Source organism: Ursus arctos, unplaced genomic scaffold (assembly GCF_023065955.2).
Source record: "Ursus arctos isolate Adak ecotype North America unplaced genomic scaffold, UrsArc2.0 scaffold_3, whole genome shotgun sequence".
Classification (NCBI taxonomy): domain Eukaryota; kingdom Metazoa; phylum Chordata; class Mammalia; order Carnivora; family Ursidae; genus Ursus; species Ursus arctos.
In genome coordinates this window covers 23,405,104-23,420,991 of record NW_026622985.1, presented here as the reverse complement: position 1 = coordinate 23,420,991, position 15,888 = coordinate 23,405,104, and the positions used below count along the sequence as shown (strand labels likewise).

Sequence of the window (15,888 nt, the reverse complement as noted above, 5' to 3'; positions counted from 1 at the left end):
CTCATGGTAGAAACATGAAGCTGATGTGAGAATTCCACTTGATTTGTAGGTTAGGGCCACAGTCTTTGTATCCCTAGTACCCAGAACACAGAATGCCTCATATTGCCCATGTTTTCCCAACGTTCAGTAAATATTTGAACAAGGAATAAGACTAATGACAGGAAGAGAAATTCTTTATTTCATGGAATTATCCAGTCAGAGATGACATGACAAGTGTGTTGAATTAAAGAGTGATAATTGGGATGGAAAGGAAAAGACAGATTCGAGAGACATTTTAGACATTTTAGAGGTAAATCAGTAACACTCGGCAACTGATTGATTGACTGTGAGGAGGAATTGAGAATGATATCCTGGTTTATAGGTTGGATGACAGATTCCTGTGTCATTCTATGCCTGTCTTTAAAGACATTTATTTTCCACTGCCTTATATTATATTACTATGAACATGCTATATCTCCTCTTGAAGACTGTAGGTTACTAGGATATATGATTTATTTTTTAATTTTTATGGTATTTGCAACAGCAGTTGGTTTAGTGATGTCCAACTAAGAAGACTCAGGAACCATATGTTTTAAAAAAGTTAAAGATGCCATAAAGGATGTTGTCCAATTTTTAGTACCCTACAGGGATGATTACTTTTTGTTCCCCATTTTCAAACTTCCTGACAGTTTTTGCCTCACAGTAGTTTTCAGTTTATGTGAGGGAAGTTATGATGCAGAAACGTCTCATGGACTGGTAGTAAAAAGTTGAGTAGTACATCTGTGCTTTATAAACAATGAAGTGGGAGAGGTTGGACAGGTAGGGTTCGGTTGCTCCTACTGGAGATTCAAGAAGAACAATTTCTTTTTTTTTTTTTTAAGATTTTATTTATTTATTTGAGAAAAAGAGAGCACAAACAGGGGGAGAGGCAGAGGAAGAGGGAGAAGCGGGCTCCCCGCTTAGCAGGGAGCCTGATGGCAGGGCTCAATCCCAGGACTCTGGGATCATGACTTGAGCCGAAGGCAACCGCTGAACCGACCGAGCCACTCAGGCGTCCCTCAACAAGTAAAATTTCTCACTGATCTGTCGTTGAGTTTCTGATTTCATTTGGTGAGTTCTGCTCCTTAAGCATGTAGGGAATGAAATTCTTTGACAAAGAGAAAGATGTTTTTACAAAACAAATACGGAGATTTAGTGTGGTATTTTCATGGTGGCTATATTAAATATGTATCTTGAAAATTATTGCAGTGATGTGCTCAAATAAAACTTTGCATGCATTTCCTTAAAAAGACCTGGTCCATTGGCAGTCAGGTAGAGTTCAAAGGGTGGTGGCCTGACAATGTAGAAAGATGGTATGGTGAGTTGGAAGGACAGTGGCTGTAGGAACAGAAAGACTTAGTTTCAGTTTTCTCCCATCAGTCATTTTTCATTGTGTCACCTGGAGAAAGATGTTTGACCTTCCTGGAAGATATTGCTATTATTCCCTGAAAATAAGAAAATGATAGCAGGGGCGCCTGGGTGGCACAGCGGTTAAGCGTCTGCCTTCGGCTCAGGGCGTGATCCCGGCGTTGTGGGATCGAGCCCCATGTCAGGCTCCTCCGCTATGAGCCTGCTTCCTCTCCCACTCCCCCTGCCTGTGTTCCCTCTCTTGCTGGCTATCTCTATCTCTGTCGAATAAATAAATAAAATCTTTAAAAAAAATTTAAAAAATTAAAAAAAAGAGAAAATGATAGCAGCTATTATATTATGAGCAATATAATGTGTCTGTAACTGTTCTAACTACTTTATTATTTATCCTAACAAACCCATTAGATATATGATTTCATCATCCCCATTTTACAGATAAGTAAACTTAGGCTCCAAAGAATTAAGTAATTTTGCGAGATAACACAAGATGTGGCAAGGAGGGTATTTTCCCTGACACCCTGACCATACACCGGACCACTACAGACCTTGTAGGACTGTAATAAAGATAAATGATCATTTATATAGAATCTTAAAGAATAATATCGTACATACATCTGCTTCAATATCATCATTAATAATATTAACATGATAATTAGTCAGACAGGCTTTTTTGCAAAGGAGAACTGTGGACTTCAGCCCCACCTATTAAAATGGTTGCTTTTAAAGGAAAAGGTAGTTTTAAATCTCAAATAATTAGCTCGCTCATGAATTTATGGATCTTATTTATTTATCAGCTAGGGATCTTCTGTACCAAAACTTGGTGAGAAAGCCTTTCTGCACAGATGTTATAGCTGTTTCCATCTCATGCATTTTTGAGACTCTCCAAATTCTTTGTGGAAAGAGGAAAATTGGGCCAAAGTATAAATTATCTCTAATCTTCACCCAAGTTTTTGTGAAGAAAAACAATTTCATCTTTTGGAAGATCTTGAGTTCTTTGTGAGATGATGTTTTAAAAAGTCATTGTTAAAAATTCACATATAAATGCGTAGACTCCAAAAACCATTCTAGTCACATATTGATATCAGTTCTATCCCAAACAGCATAATATTTAAAATAAATTTGAGACTTAAGGCCAGAAAAAATTTTAAGCACTTGAAAATAATAGGTCTACAACACAGAAAATAATATGGAAGGGCATTTTTTTGGTAAGATTTATTTATTTATTTATTTGAGAGAGAGAGAGAGAGAGAGCATGAGCAGGGGGAGGGGCAGGAGGAGAGGGACAGGCAAACTCCCTGCTGAGTGGCCAGCCCAATGCGGGGGCTCAATCCCATGAACCTGAGACCATGACCCGAGCCAAAGTCAGACACTTAACCAACTGAACCCCCCCAGGCACCTCTGGGAGGGCATTCTTTAGGTAAAGCAAGCACGGATATCCCTCAGATTAGGTGCCGGTTAAAATCTGAATTGTAAGAAGGAGGCAACCTTGGGAAGATCTTGGTTACTCTCCTTGGTAGTCGCCCTGGTACTATGAGAAGTTTGATGTGTTCAACAGACAGACCTGAGAAGACTCTCTGAGTAAGTATTTCTGGAAGGAACTATTTTTATTCCTATGAATTTTTATTTTTAATAAGCAATTTACACATGTCTTCTCCATATATTAAAATTTGGAAACCACTGCTTATACCCGGAGAAAAGTGAAGGAGACCAAGTCCTCCAGCTGAGTGTGTTCCTATCCTCCATGAAGGACTAGGGACCATGGACTGTGGGTCACACAGACTTACATCCAAAACAAGGGAAAGTTACCCAAGATTCATCCACAATTTTTTCATATATTAATGCAGAAAACAGTAGGACCTAGTTAGTAAGATTGCTGTTTAAACTTTTTTAGTAAATTGATAGTTACTTCATATGTTCTCAATAGGTGAAAAGAAGCATGAGTGGTAACAAGAGAAACAGACTGGGAAAAGATGAAGAAAAGTTGTATTTTTAAAAAATCATTTGCTTTTGTGATGGAATTTGAGAATTATTTTTTCTATAACTTGGGAATATACTAACTTTTTAATTGGTACACAAATTATACTTCAATATAAATTAGACATTAATTCATAGACTTTGTTTAGCAGGACTATCTCAGAAAACAATTGCAGAGTAATGGCCTAAAGCTAAGACAGTGTACAAATACCCTGTTTAAAACTGAAACTTTCATCTTGGCATGGAGACCATAGTGAGAGCTACCATGTTTGAGGTGCTTCACACATTTTCTCTTTCTATTAGCATAATCGTCCCGTGAGATAGGTATTACTTCCGTCATTCAGGTGGGAGTACTTAGGCACCAATAATTTAAGTAACTTGCCTAAATCCCCAAAGCTAGTCAGATGCAGTGCCAAGATTTGAGCATAGATCTCTCTGTCTTCCAACATCAGACTTTATTCCAGAAATGCATTAGGTTAAAAAACCAACCAAACAACAACAACAAAAAAGAGTTTCATTTAAATTATCTGTGTTAATATGATTTTTGGACTTGAATTGTACTAACTTTACGAATTAATTTTCCACTTGGATATTAAAAGACAGTCTTGGTTATTCTTAAATTCATTATTTCTGAGTAATAAAACTTGCAAAGCTTTAAAATTATGGAGATACAACTTGTATGTCTCTTTGATGAAGAAAAACCAAAGGCAAATGCCTAACTAGAAACCTGTTTATCCACTCTTCTGGTTTTAGGGCATAAAGTGGCTGGTTTGACTTAATCTTGCTAAGTCACTGGAACTGTGTAATGTGAAATCCCTCAAATAACACCATCCCAACTATCTGCACCTGTCGTTTTGTCTAGTGAAATATGTTTTGCTTTTTGAAATTCAGGAGAAAAACTGGCTATAAATCAGTGGAATGAAACTTCCCTCCACGCTAAAAAGATGACTGTGAGCTGTTAATACTCAGGTCAAACTTTTGGTTTCCCATAGCTTGTCAGTTCCTCTTTTAAGTGTGCCTTATTTCCACAAAAAGATTTTACTTGTACCCTGAAAATTAAAGAGACAGTCTTGGCTAATGCTTACCTCGTGGAGGCAATAGCTTTTTGGAAAATACATACACTTTGAGTCCATATTCTGCTATTCTCCTTGAAGTGCCTCCAGGAATGATAAATATTTTGTTTCCAGAGCAAAAGCAGAAAAGTGCAACAGTGATCTCCTCTTTTGAAAGACTGAATGATACCGCACCCACTCCATCTCAAAATACCATCATGTGAAATTTGGAAGCAAATGGTTTCCAGGTCTAGGATGAAGAAAAAAGAAATGTGTTGTGTATACATTGTATATGCAAGCCATTGTATACATGATGAGTCTTAGGCTTTTCAAAGCTGCAGGAAATGTGGTCGGATCCTTTGTGTTTCTCTTGAAAAGAATCAAAGGGGAGCTCTATTACTATGTAGAGGCACACTCCCAAGGACTCCCTTTAAATCTCTTCTCCAGCAGCTGAGCACTGAGAGTCACTGACCTTGTATTTTAGACAATGTCAGGGGAGAGAGATACAAGAAGAAAGGAGAAAAGGAGGCTTCTGCACTGAATGACTGGCGAGTGTGTTTAAAGTGAAATGAACATGTCTCTACTGTCCTCTACATTTCTCCAACTTGTTTCTTTGTTTTGAAGCCAAATGCAGTAACTTGGCTAAACAATGAGTCACACTGAATTAAATAATGTTTAGATAAAATAGCTGTCTCTTTCGGAAAACATCTCTGTATTTCTTTGTTCATGAAGCCCCATTCTTTAGATTTGAGAGTTTATTGTATACAGTTTATGATATTTTTCTGTGTGCAAATGAAAATGGGTTTAAGAATGCATCAAGTGAAAGCAGAGTTCAAGAATTTGGGTTGGTGGGGGTGCTGGGTTATTAAAATCCAAATAGTCTGTCTAAGTCTGTCTTACTAAAAGTTGTGGGTGGTCCATCCTGAAAGAATCTAGAGATCAAAAAATTTTGGCAATATACAGCAGTTTTCCAGTTAGTGATAACTGGTATTCCTTTCTTTGTGTAGTTCAGCATTTACTTAGCTCCAGTGCATCCAGACTCCTGTACGAGAATATATTTAAATCATAAAGCTCTGGAGAGAAAGTTTGCACTGCCTGACTCTTGATTAAAGAGTAATTATAATTCTTTAAACTGACACAAGGTTAAATTGAGCCATCGGTACTATCGGACTCTTATTTTTAACTGAGCACATCATGAAGAAGAATGTTAACAAGCTGAATACTTTCCAACACTTTTGTCTGTGTGTGTGTATTTCTATGCAGACATCTTATAGTTTGTTTACACAAATATTTTTATTCTACTTTACTTACTCAATAGTGTATCATAAAATAATCTTGCTCTTGAGAACTCTTTAGTAGCAGGATTTATCTAACAAACTTGTAAATGATCATGTCCTGCACTTTCTCAGATTTTTTTCCCACTGGCACCTTCAGCAACTTTGGAAAAATCAATCGCTTTGGTTTGATACACGAGGAGTTTGCATCATTGCCTGTTGCTTGTGTGACATCCAAGAAGTTTGCTTTTTTGCATGTTGGTTGACTCCTTACTTCTGCTTGACAAAGCCTGCCCAAATCCTCCTCTTTATCAGCTGCAAAAACTTCTCATTATCCTTGAATCTCCCATCTCAGAATTTCTATTTAAGTTCTTTCCACTCCCTGGAAAAGGTTTCTTTATTAACCCATACTTATTCCTCAGGTCACGGCTTATGTGACACTTGCCTGCAGAGGCTTTTTCTGACTCCTGACGTAAAGCAGCTGCCCTTGCCTTAAACACTTATTCTGTCTTTTACCATTCTTTGTTGGTGTTTGGTTAGTGTTGGCATTTATCACTGAGATTATTAGTTTAATAGATAAAGTGGCTCAACTAATATTTATTGAATGAAGACCTCAGGTCAAGCATTCCCTTCTGTTTAAGATTTCCTTATTATTTCCTGGAAGGTTAACCTTCCTTCAGTTCTCCCTTAATTTCCCAAGTCATCTTTATTATTATTATTATTATTATTAAGATTTCTTTATTTATTTTAGAGAGAGAGAGCACAAGCAGGAGGGGCAGGGAGAGGGAGAGAGAGAATCTCAAGTAGACTTCACGCTGAGCATGGAGTCCAGTGAGAGGCTCAATCTTATGACCCTGAGATCATGACCTGAGCCAAAACCAAGAGACCCACGCTTAACTGACTGAGCCACCCAGGATCCCCCTGAGTCGTCGTCTTGTACTGTAATTGTTTGTGTCCCTCCATTCTGCACTATCCAGTTTGAGGAGAGTGACCAAGAATGTTTATCTTTTGACCTAGCCCTGGCTAATATACTACATACTGGATGACTGGATAAATATACACCACAAAGAATATTTTAATTTTGTGTAGAACCTACTATATGATATAAAAGGTAAGCATTGTGTCATAGAGAATTGTGGCATGAAGGTTACAGTTCTTTATGGGGGTGAGAAGTGACAAGAGACCTCACCCAGCACATGAACTCTCCCACTACTCTTGCTACAAACAAGGGTGCTGCCGGGAAGTTCCTACTGGAAGGCTACAAGATATCCCAAGGAAGTTTTGTTTCAAAGTATGGAAAACCAATAACGAGTTCAAATTTTGTGATAGACAAGTGTTAAATGCTACTGTAAGAATGTTTCCATATGATGGATCCAGTGCGGTCACTTTGGGGATTATCGTGGAGGAGTGGGGTCTGTTGTATTCTGTGTGCTCTGGGATTTCGCTGGTATTATATACCTTGTCAGCTCTGCCCATTGTACACACGTTGGTTCGAGGGATTGTCTTCTTGTCTTTAAATTTCCATGTCTCACCATCGAAAGACTTTTAGCGCTATTTTTAAATAGTTCCTCTTACTCTTATTTTCTGTGAATAATTTTTAACAGTTGTTTTCATATTGAATATAGCCTGCTTTTAAAACTTAATAGCATGAAAAATGTTTTCCACATCTTCAAATCTCTACATAAATAATTGTAATGAAAGCATAATATTTGGTAGAGACATACTAATTGACACCATTCTCCAATTGTTATTATATTCCCCTTAGTTGTTTTTGTTTTGTTTTTGGCTTTCTGTTGCTACATTTCTGCTTTTGTTTTGCTAACTACCTTGGACTGATGCTTTTGAATACCTTGCCTCAAAGCAGCTTTTCCTGATGTGTCAAGAGTTCTAGAAAGGAGGTGTCAGATGAAGTGTTTCCCCCTCCACAAGTTTATCTCCCTTGTTTACATCTTAAGTGGACACACTGAAACTGTGGCCTTCCTGACATTAGGAACACCCATGATAATGATGGCTCAGCTCATCAATGCTGCCCTCTATAGCTTAACAGTGAATTCAGATTTGCTTCTACTTTCCAGAAGTTACTTCCTTCCAGTTCAGTGAGTCTCAAGACATCTTAGTTATTTCCCAGTTGTACATTCTTCACACCCTGAGATAGGATCTAGCCACCACTTCCCATACAAGGAGCCAGAGATTGACACCTAACTTCCTTGAAGTGTGCTTTCATGTCTCCCAAGTGACCTTAGAGGAGGGAGGTCAGGGTTTGTAATTCTGCAGTTGATTGAACTACACAACACAAATCAAATATGCTTTAGGTAGGGGAGAGGAACACCTTGGGTTTGGTTTAGCTTCATTTTTCCAGAAAAGATACAGTTATATTTCTGTGGTCATATTTCTAAGATAGGTTTTTTAACATATCCTTTTTTCCTGTAAGATTCACGGTAATGGGAAAGATTACATTAGCTTTACAGATATTCTACAACACTAGATAATACTTGTAAACAGTGAAAAAGGAATTATTTTCATGGACATTGTTATTGCTGCAGGGAACATTGGAGATCATTCTCATTTATAAATAACCTCATTCTTCCTTTTATTTTGTAGATATAAGACCCAAGGTTGGAATGGGTAGAAGGGAGTGGTTGGGGGAAAGGGGGCAAATCAAGCCCTGTATCAACAAATGGTGAGGCTAGAACTTCAGCTCTGGTTGGCTAATTCCAAAAATGATCCTCCCCTCTTCCCCCCCCAATACACCTTACCTTTAATAGGAATAAATTATAATCATGTAAGCCCAAAGTTTTGAAATTTGATAGCATTTTTTTTTCATTTTATTGACTTATGCTCATAATTTTTTTTTTGAAGCAGAGGGAGAGGGAGAGAGAATCTTTTTTGGGGGGGAGAGAGAGTGTATGCAAGTGGGGGAGGGGAGGGTGGAAGGGCAGAGGGAGAGAGCAAGAGAGAATCTCAAGCATACTTCACGCCCACCTTGGAGCTTGATACAGGGCTTGATCTCACAACCCTGAGATCATGACCTGAGCTTAAATCAAGAGTCAGACACTTAACCAACTGAGCCACCTAGGCACTCCTCATTCTCGTAATTTTTAATTCATTAAGATTAAAAGATCCTAAGACTCAATATAGCAAGAAATAGGGTAGAATGTGAATGGACAAAGAACTTTATCTTGTGTTCAGAGGCAATTTCAGCTATAAAATTACACAGCTGACAGAGAGGGTCTTAGCAAGTCAGAGTGTAGTCCCCCACCCTCCACTCCATGGTATTTTGGAACATTTCAAGTGTGCTTCCAGGCAGACTTTAAGAGAAAACCACAAAGGGAAATTGAGCAAATATCAACAGACCTGAGACATGACCTCATCTAGAGGATCAAGGAAGCCTTTATAAACCATCCAATTTAAGTTACACCGAAACTACTGCTGAGTTATGAGTGGGGGTTAGAAAACGGCAGGAGGAATCTTGTCAGCAGGAGGATGAACATGTACAAAGGCCCTGAGGCAGAAAGGAGGAAGGCATGTTTGAAAATGTGAAAAGAAGGTCAGAAGGGTGAGAACACAAAGAAAATAGGCAAAAAGCGATGACTGAGATTTTTAGTGAGGTGATCTTGAACCAGATCATAGTAAGGACACAAAAAATATTAGCTGTTGTTCTAAAAGTAATGGAAAGTCATGCCAAACAAGAAAAGGGGGCTTAAAAGTGAAGTGACCATATAACTTTAAACATCCAAACCATGAATCCTTTCAGAGCGCAGAAGAGGCACTATCGATAATTTGGTTGGGAAAACAGCCATAAAGCAAACTAGAATGAGAACCGTCCTTAAAGCCTTCTGTATATTGGCTAATTTTCCTTCTGACAACTCCTGGGAAGTAGTTTGTGTTCACTGTTGCCCTTCCCAGGCCAGGCTCACTGAATAGAAGTGTTTCCCTTATACCTTCTCTTATCCATTTGGCATTTTGCTTCCACAGCATCCCTGATCATTCTCAAGTTGTTTGCACCCTTCCCGCTCACCCCCTGCCACACTCCTCAAACTAGCAAAGACAATTTGAGGGGCAGAGTCATTGCTTAGACTACATTTGATATTGCACAGGTGCAACTGCACATGTGCACGTGTTCAGAGCGAACACGCTAGAAGCCCAACAAATAGTGTTAAAGTCTGTCTGATTCAAAAAACACGAGGGCATTCAATTGAATTCATGGATTAAGAAACTCACTTTGCCTTGAATCCTGGTTCTAGCCTCTTCTACTCATTAGTGTGTGACCTCAGTTAGATTGCTCAAATTCTCTGAATTTTAGTTTCATTACGGGTGGAACAGGAATAATATTAAGGCCTAACACAAAGGCTTTGAATGCCAATTAAATGAAACTAGGACCATTACTCCTACTGGGAAACCCACACGTGTTGACTATTTGCAGCTATTATTTTTAAGCAAATGTGGTTTTAACGACATGCCTTTGAACCTCTTTTTGCTGTAGGAATTAGGAGCTATCTTTTCATTCTGGTGACATTTGACTGCTCTTGTCTTATCTGCCTGTTTGTCCTAAAAGGACAGGTGAAGTTCAGTTTCTAACCCAGTTTCAAAATAGTGAGCCTCAGGGAGAGGATGGGTCATTTAAGCCCACTCTACTTAAAATTCTTCTGAGATAAGACATTCTGGAGAGGAAATTATCCTGTCAGTAGCAGTATCTCTGAAGTAAAAGATATCCTAAGGATTTACTTTGAAATCTGTAGATGCGCGTTCTGCCTGGGGGAGAGCTAAGGTTTATGTTGAGAAGGTCACGCTAGCCAAACAGAATAACAGAATGTAAGATAAGATTTGGAATTGTGAGGGCCTGGGATCTTCGTATTTGTGTCCTTGTATTTGAGCAGTGTCTAGTTGACTGTGATAAGGGCTCAATATGTATGTATCGAATACGTAAATTAGTAACACATCATGAACTTTAAATGTAATTAATAAGTAACCATAGTGTATGCTTCTAATAGAGAGACCCTGGGAATTGATTTTCACTCAAGTAATCTTCTACTTGTCATTTATAAAAAGCCAAAGATAACGTAGTATTCTGAGTGAATGAATTCCCCTACTTAATAGTTTAACAGATACATATTGTTCGTGAAAGAGAAAGACTCTCCACCCTCCTCCACCACGATCACATTTCTGAACACATGAATGAGTTTTTATTGACTTAGTCACCACAGAAATGTTAAGTTCTCTGACTAGTTCAACAGAGAACAAAAGTTAGTTCTTATGTGGTTAGAGATAGAGTGTTATTTATAGGCAGAATATATTACTGTATATTAAATTATGTTGTAATTGCTACAGCAGTATATTGGCTATAGTCAAGTGAACCCAGAAGCTTATATTGCTAGGGTTTACATTTTGGGGGAATGTATTATTCTCCCAACCTTGGTTAAATTCTCACGGCTCACCGTAATTTCTATTACAAAGGAAAATCCATGTCAATGCATGAATTTCAGGTAAGCATATTGTGCTGCGAATTTTCCCTCAGGGAGCATTGGCATGGAAGGCATTACAGTAATTTTCCATCATAGAACTCTACAATAATGCGGATTTCAGGATGGAAGCATGCATTTTTTTTTAATACTGTTTCCCAGGAGATTTTCCCAGGGACTTAGAGACCTACACTGCCCTTTGTGGGGCACTGCATTTTCTAATACTACGTACTCTGAGCCAAGGTTCCTTCTCAATGTTCTGAGAAACAACACAACTAGCTGTACCTCTGACACTTATAAAAATGATGACATCATTGTTAGCATTTAAAGAAGAGGACGGTACTTTCTTTGACTTGTTTAGATGAAAGACCAGTAATAGTGATTTCTTTCTCTTACTAGCCAAATCATTAAATCAGTCATTTTCTCTCACTGTAACCAAATCATTGAATCATTCATTTGGCTTATGTTGGATCTGCATTAAACCAAAATGATGGATTCTTCAGTCATTCTTTTTATAGATAAAAATCCTCAATGCTTTGAACTCATCCCTTTATTCTGAAAAAAAGTTTGTTTTGTTTTGTTTTTTTCCCAAGCTCCAGAGTTCAATTATGGCTAACTAACAGCAATTTAAATAACATTTAAACAAAATAACCTTGGCTTCTAGGTTTCTAACAGGGCAGTTCCTAAGTAAATCTTCTTTGGTTAACAGCTGTCAACTGTCATTGGGCAGCAGGTAATTAAATTTGAAGATAGCTTTATGGCTCAGAAAAATAGATAAAATCCTTGGACCAGAAAGGTCTTCAGTTAATGCGGTTATTCCTCCCTCTGGTATTTGAATTAATGTAAGAAATTGATTATTTTCTAATGAAGCAGATAAAGAGGAAAACCGCCATTGTTTATTACTTGCAACTAAAATTTGGTTGAGGTTATTTCCCTGGCTAAGATCACACTCTTGTTTTTATTTCAGTATAGATTAGGAAGAGAAGGGAAAAAGAAAAAAGAAAATTTGAAAAAATACTGAAACGAAACAAACCATGATAGAAAGAATGAAAAGGTGGCAGGTAGGGGCTGTGAATATTTGGAAGATGTGGCAGTTAGGAAGGGTTTCTCTTTCTTTTCTTTTCTTTTCTTCTTTTCTTTTCTTTTCTTTTTTTTTTTTAAAGATTTTATTTATTTATTTGAGAGAGAGAGAGCGCACAAGGAGAGGGAGAAGCAGGCTCCCCACTGAGCAGAAAGCCAGACATGGGGCTGGATCCCAGGACCCTGGGATCATGACCTGAGCTGAAGACAGGTGCTTAACCAACTGAGCCATCCAGGCACCCGTAGGAAGGGTTTCAACAACAGGAAATGCAAACCTCAATGTGTCTAAAAGAAAAATACGTGGATTTTTTTTTTTCCACTTCTATAACAGAAGTCAGTGATAGGGCAGTTCCAGGGTGAGTTCGGAGATTAAATAATTTCTTCAGCCAGGTTTTTTTCTAAATTTTTGCTTGCCATTCTCAGCTAGCAATCTGCTTGGTAAGCTGCAACTGTGGCACATATCATATCCCAAATGTCCAGAGGCAGAAAACGCACCTCTCTTCTTGTGTCAGTCTTGAAGACGGAAGAAACCTCTTCTAGAACCCCTGCAGCAGGCTTCCCTTTAAATCTCATTGACCAGAACTCATCACATGTCACATTTAAACGACTCACTGGCTAGGGGCGGGTGGGACGACTATGGTAGGTATAGAACAGCTCTGCCTACAGGGAAGACAAGGAAAATTCTCCCCGTTAGATGAAAGGTCAACAGTGTCTCCTGCTCAAAGGAGCATACCCTGATTCTCTACTGTGTGCTGGTGCAACATCTTTTGAGCTGTGTGTTAATATAACCGATTTATAAGGAAATCTGTGCTAAGTGTGGTAGCTTTCTTAAAATAATATACTCAGTAAGTGATGAAGCTAGGATTTCAATTCAGAACTGTCTGACTCGGATTGTATAGTCCCCACCCCAATAGCACATTGTTGCCTATACATCATGATTCACTTTCAGTTTCAATTACAGAGTTGCTCTTTTTGAATGAACAATCAATGCATCTCTATGTTTTGCTTTTCACTTTAGATTTACTCCCCTCAGAGCTTCTTCTCAGGGCTTCCTCAGAGCTGTCAACTCTCAGAGACTCACCTAACCCCTGAGAAGAATTGGAAAAACTCTACCTGCAGATTTGATATTTCTAATGACAAATTGCTATTCTAATTTTACGTGTTTGTGGGACATACCTGCTTTGATTTGAATTTAATCTGTCAACACTCAAGCAATCTCTCTACCAAAGAAATTTCCCTTTCAAATCCCCCCAAACTAGTAAAGGCGTGTACATTTCCCCTGTTCTTAGCTTACAGCTTCCTCTTACCCCCAGACCAGCTTCATGTAAAACCAATTCCAAATCCTTTCTTTTAAATTCTGCACATCAACTCTTCTTTCCACTTTTAGCATGTCAGCGTCTTTATCAGCATCATATCTGGAATATCATCATCTCTTAGTTTTCCAGTCTCACGTACTTTAAAATTATCCTGCCACTCAAACAAATTATTTTCCTTTAAAATGATTTATTTTACTATTTTACTTCCTGTTCAAATAATTTGAGTACATTCTACATGTGAGAAAATGAAGTATTAAATATATTAATAAATAAAAATCAGGCAATCTGGTCCTCCATGTTTTCTCCATGTGTAAGGAATTGTTCTTACCTTGCTGGCTGAAGCTTGATGTCTTTTCCCAAGTCATAATAATGTAACCCATGTCACTATGGGACAGGCACTCTTTTAAGCACTTGATGTATATCAACAGTTTAAACATCACAACACCCCTTTGAGGTAGGCACTATTATTATTATTCTGACCTTCCACATGAGAACACTAGAGTGCAGAGGGATAAAGGCACCTGCCAAGAATATATAGAAATGAAGTGGCAGAGTTCGGATTCAGACTCCAGTGGTTGGGCCCCAGAGGCCGTGAACTCAGCCACATTTTATATCTCTAGTCCATGTGTTTTGAGTTATTTATTGAAGAGGTATGTGTTGAACATCTATTCTTCACCCCAAGCTGTCCCTTTCTCCTGATGTTTTTATAGAAAAATTATCCAACCAGGAGTCTCTTCCATGTGATGAAAAGCAAGCTTTATATAAATTTTAGGCAAAATCAAGGCAGCCTTTGTCTTTGCAATCTTTGGGGGACATTTGTTGGATTCTATATTCTCTCTCATGTTCTGAGCTCTTGGATTTTTTTCCCCCCTACTTCAGCAATAACCTCTGGTCTGGCAGGGGCTGACTTTTTTCCTGAATGACATCCCTCTCCTCTGTCTTGCTCTCCTCAAGAAAGAAGCAGTTCCAGTTTCTGGACTAGTGGCACCGCTGCTGCCAACTGCTCACTTGTCTGTCTGTGATGCCTCCTGGGGCTCAGTAACTTAGAACGAGGTTAGCACGCCACATAGCGCTCTGCATCACAAATCTCGGATTTCCAGATCTGTCATCTAGCCTCTTGTTTACATCATCTTTCGATGTCTTTTGTTCTTGTCTTCTCTCGTGATTTACTTCTCAAGACTCTTCTAAGGTATTTTTATAACTTCCACATAAAAAAATCCTACACTTTACTGTCATTGTATGGCAAAATATCAGAGACTATGTTTTATGATCATGTGTTAGTAATTTTAGGAATCTAGTTCCTTAAATTAAAAGAAAAAGGGAAAAAAAGAAAAATATGTACCCACTTATCTAATTCCATATGTCTTTTTGATAGTAACTCAAATTTGATAATACTATACTAAGACTAACTAATAATTATTAGAACTTATTGAATACTTTCCCTGTCATTCATTTCTAATATTTACATGTATTAATTCAATTGATTTCCATGGAGACTCTTAGTAGAGGTGATATTGTTGCTTTTTGCAAATGAGAAAATTAAAGCCCAAAGAGGTTAAGTAACTTGTTCAATGTCACAGAAAGTTTGGTACCACAGTCTGGCTTCATAATCACTATGCTACTCCTATGTAATATTTTCGGATTCTTGGCTAGATGTAGAACTGCTTGAAGAATATAATGGCAAACATTCTGAATTGATATGCCCAGGAAATAGATTAAATTTGTGGCTTCTCTATCTTTGCATATGGTATATGGCCCAAGAGTTCATAGAATATAGTTCATGGCTTTCTATAAGAATTCTTGTCATTTCAAATTTGGTTTAAGTCACACCACAGCCTACAAGAATTTCTAGAAGTGTATTTGTTATTCAATGTCTAAAATTTAGAAATAATTCATCACTGAAATAGTAAATAATGAAAGCAAACTCTTTTGTAGACTTTATCACTCTCTTAAGATCATAATCCTAAGAACAAGGCAATACTGAACTATTTGAACAGGGAAATTGTAAATTGTACAGAGGAGCGTTTGGCTGGAAAGAAAATTGAATCTGCTATACTGACTATTGATTTTTAATTATGACAGGTGCATTAATTGTCTTCAAAGTTTAGCTATATAGGCACAAATTTTACACATAATGTAAAAGAAGTTAAATGAGCATGAGTCAGTGATCACTGAGTACTGAAAATCTAAACATTCAGGTCATCTGAGTGTGATTTACTTTTTGATATATACATAGGCAGACTCATTTAAACAACATTGCCTTCTGAATGAGCTATAATGGGCAAAGAGTAGATTTGTTTTCAAGTAATTTATAGAAAAAAATATCAAACTAGTTAAAATTATGTTG

General features: G+C 37.8%; 1 protein-coding gene across 1 annotated transcript in view; it reads left to right on the top strand.

The window, feature by feature from the left end:
- SEMA3C (semaphorin 3C) overlaps positions 1-15,888 on the top strand; it is a 169,794-nt gene that overhangs the window by 67,044 nt on the left and 86,862 nt on the right. The window lies entirely within an intron of this gene.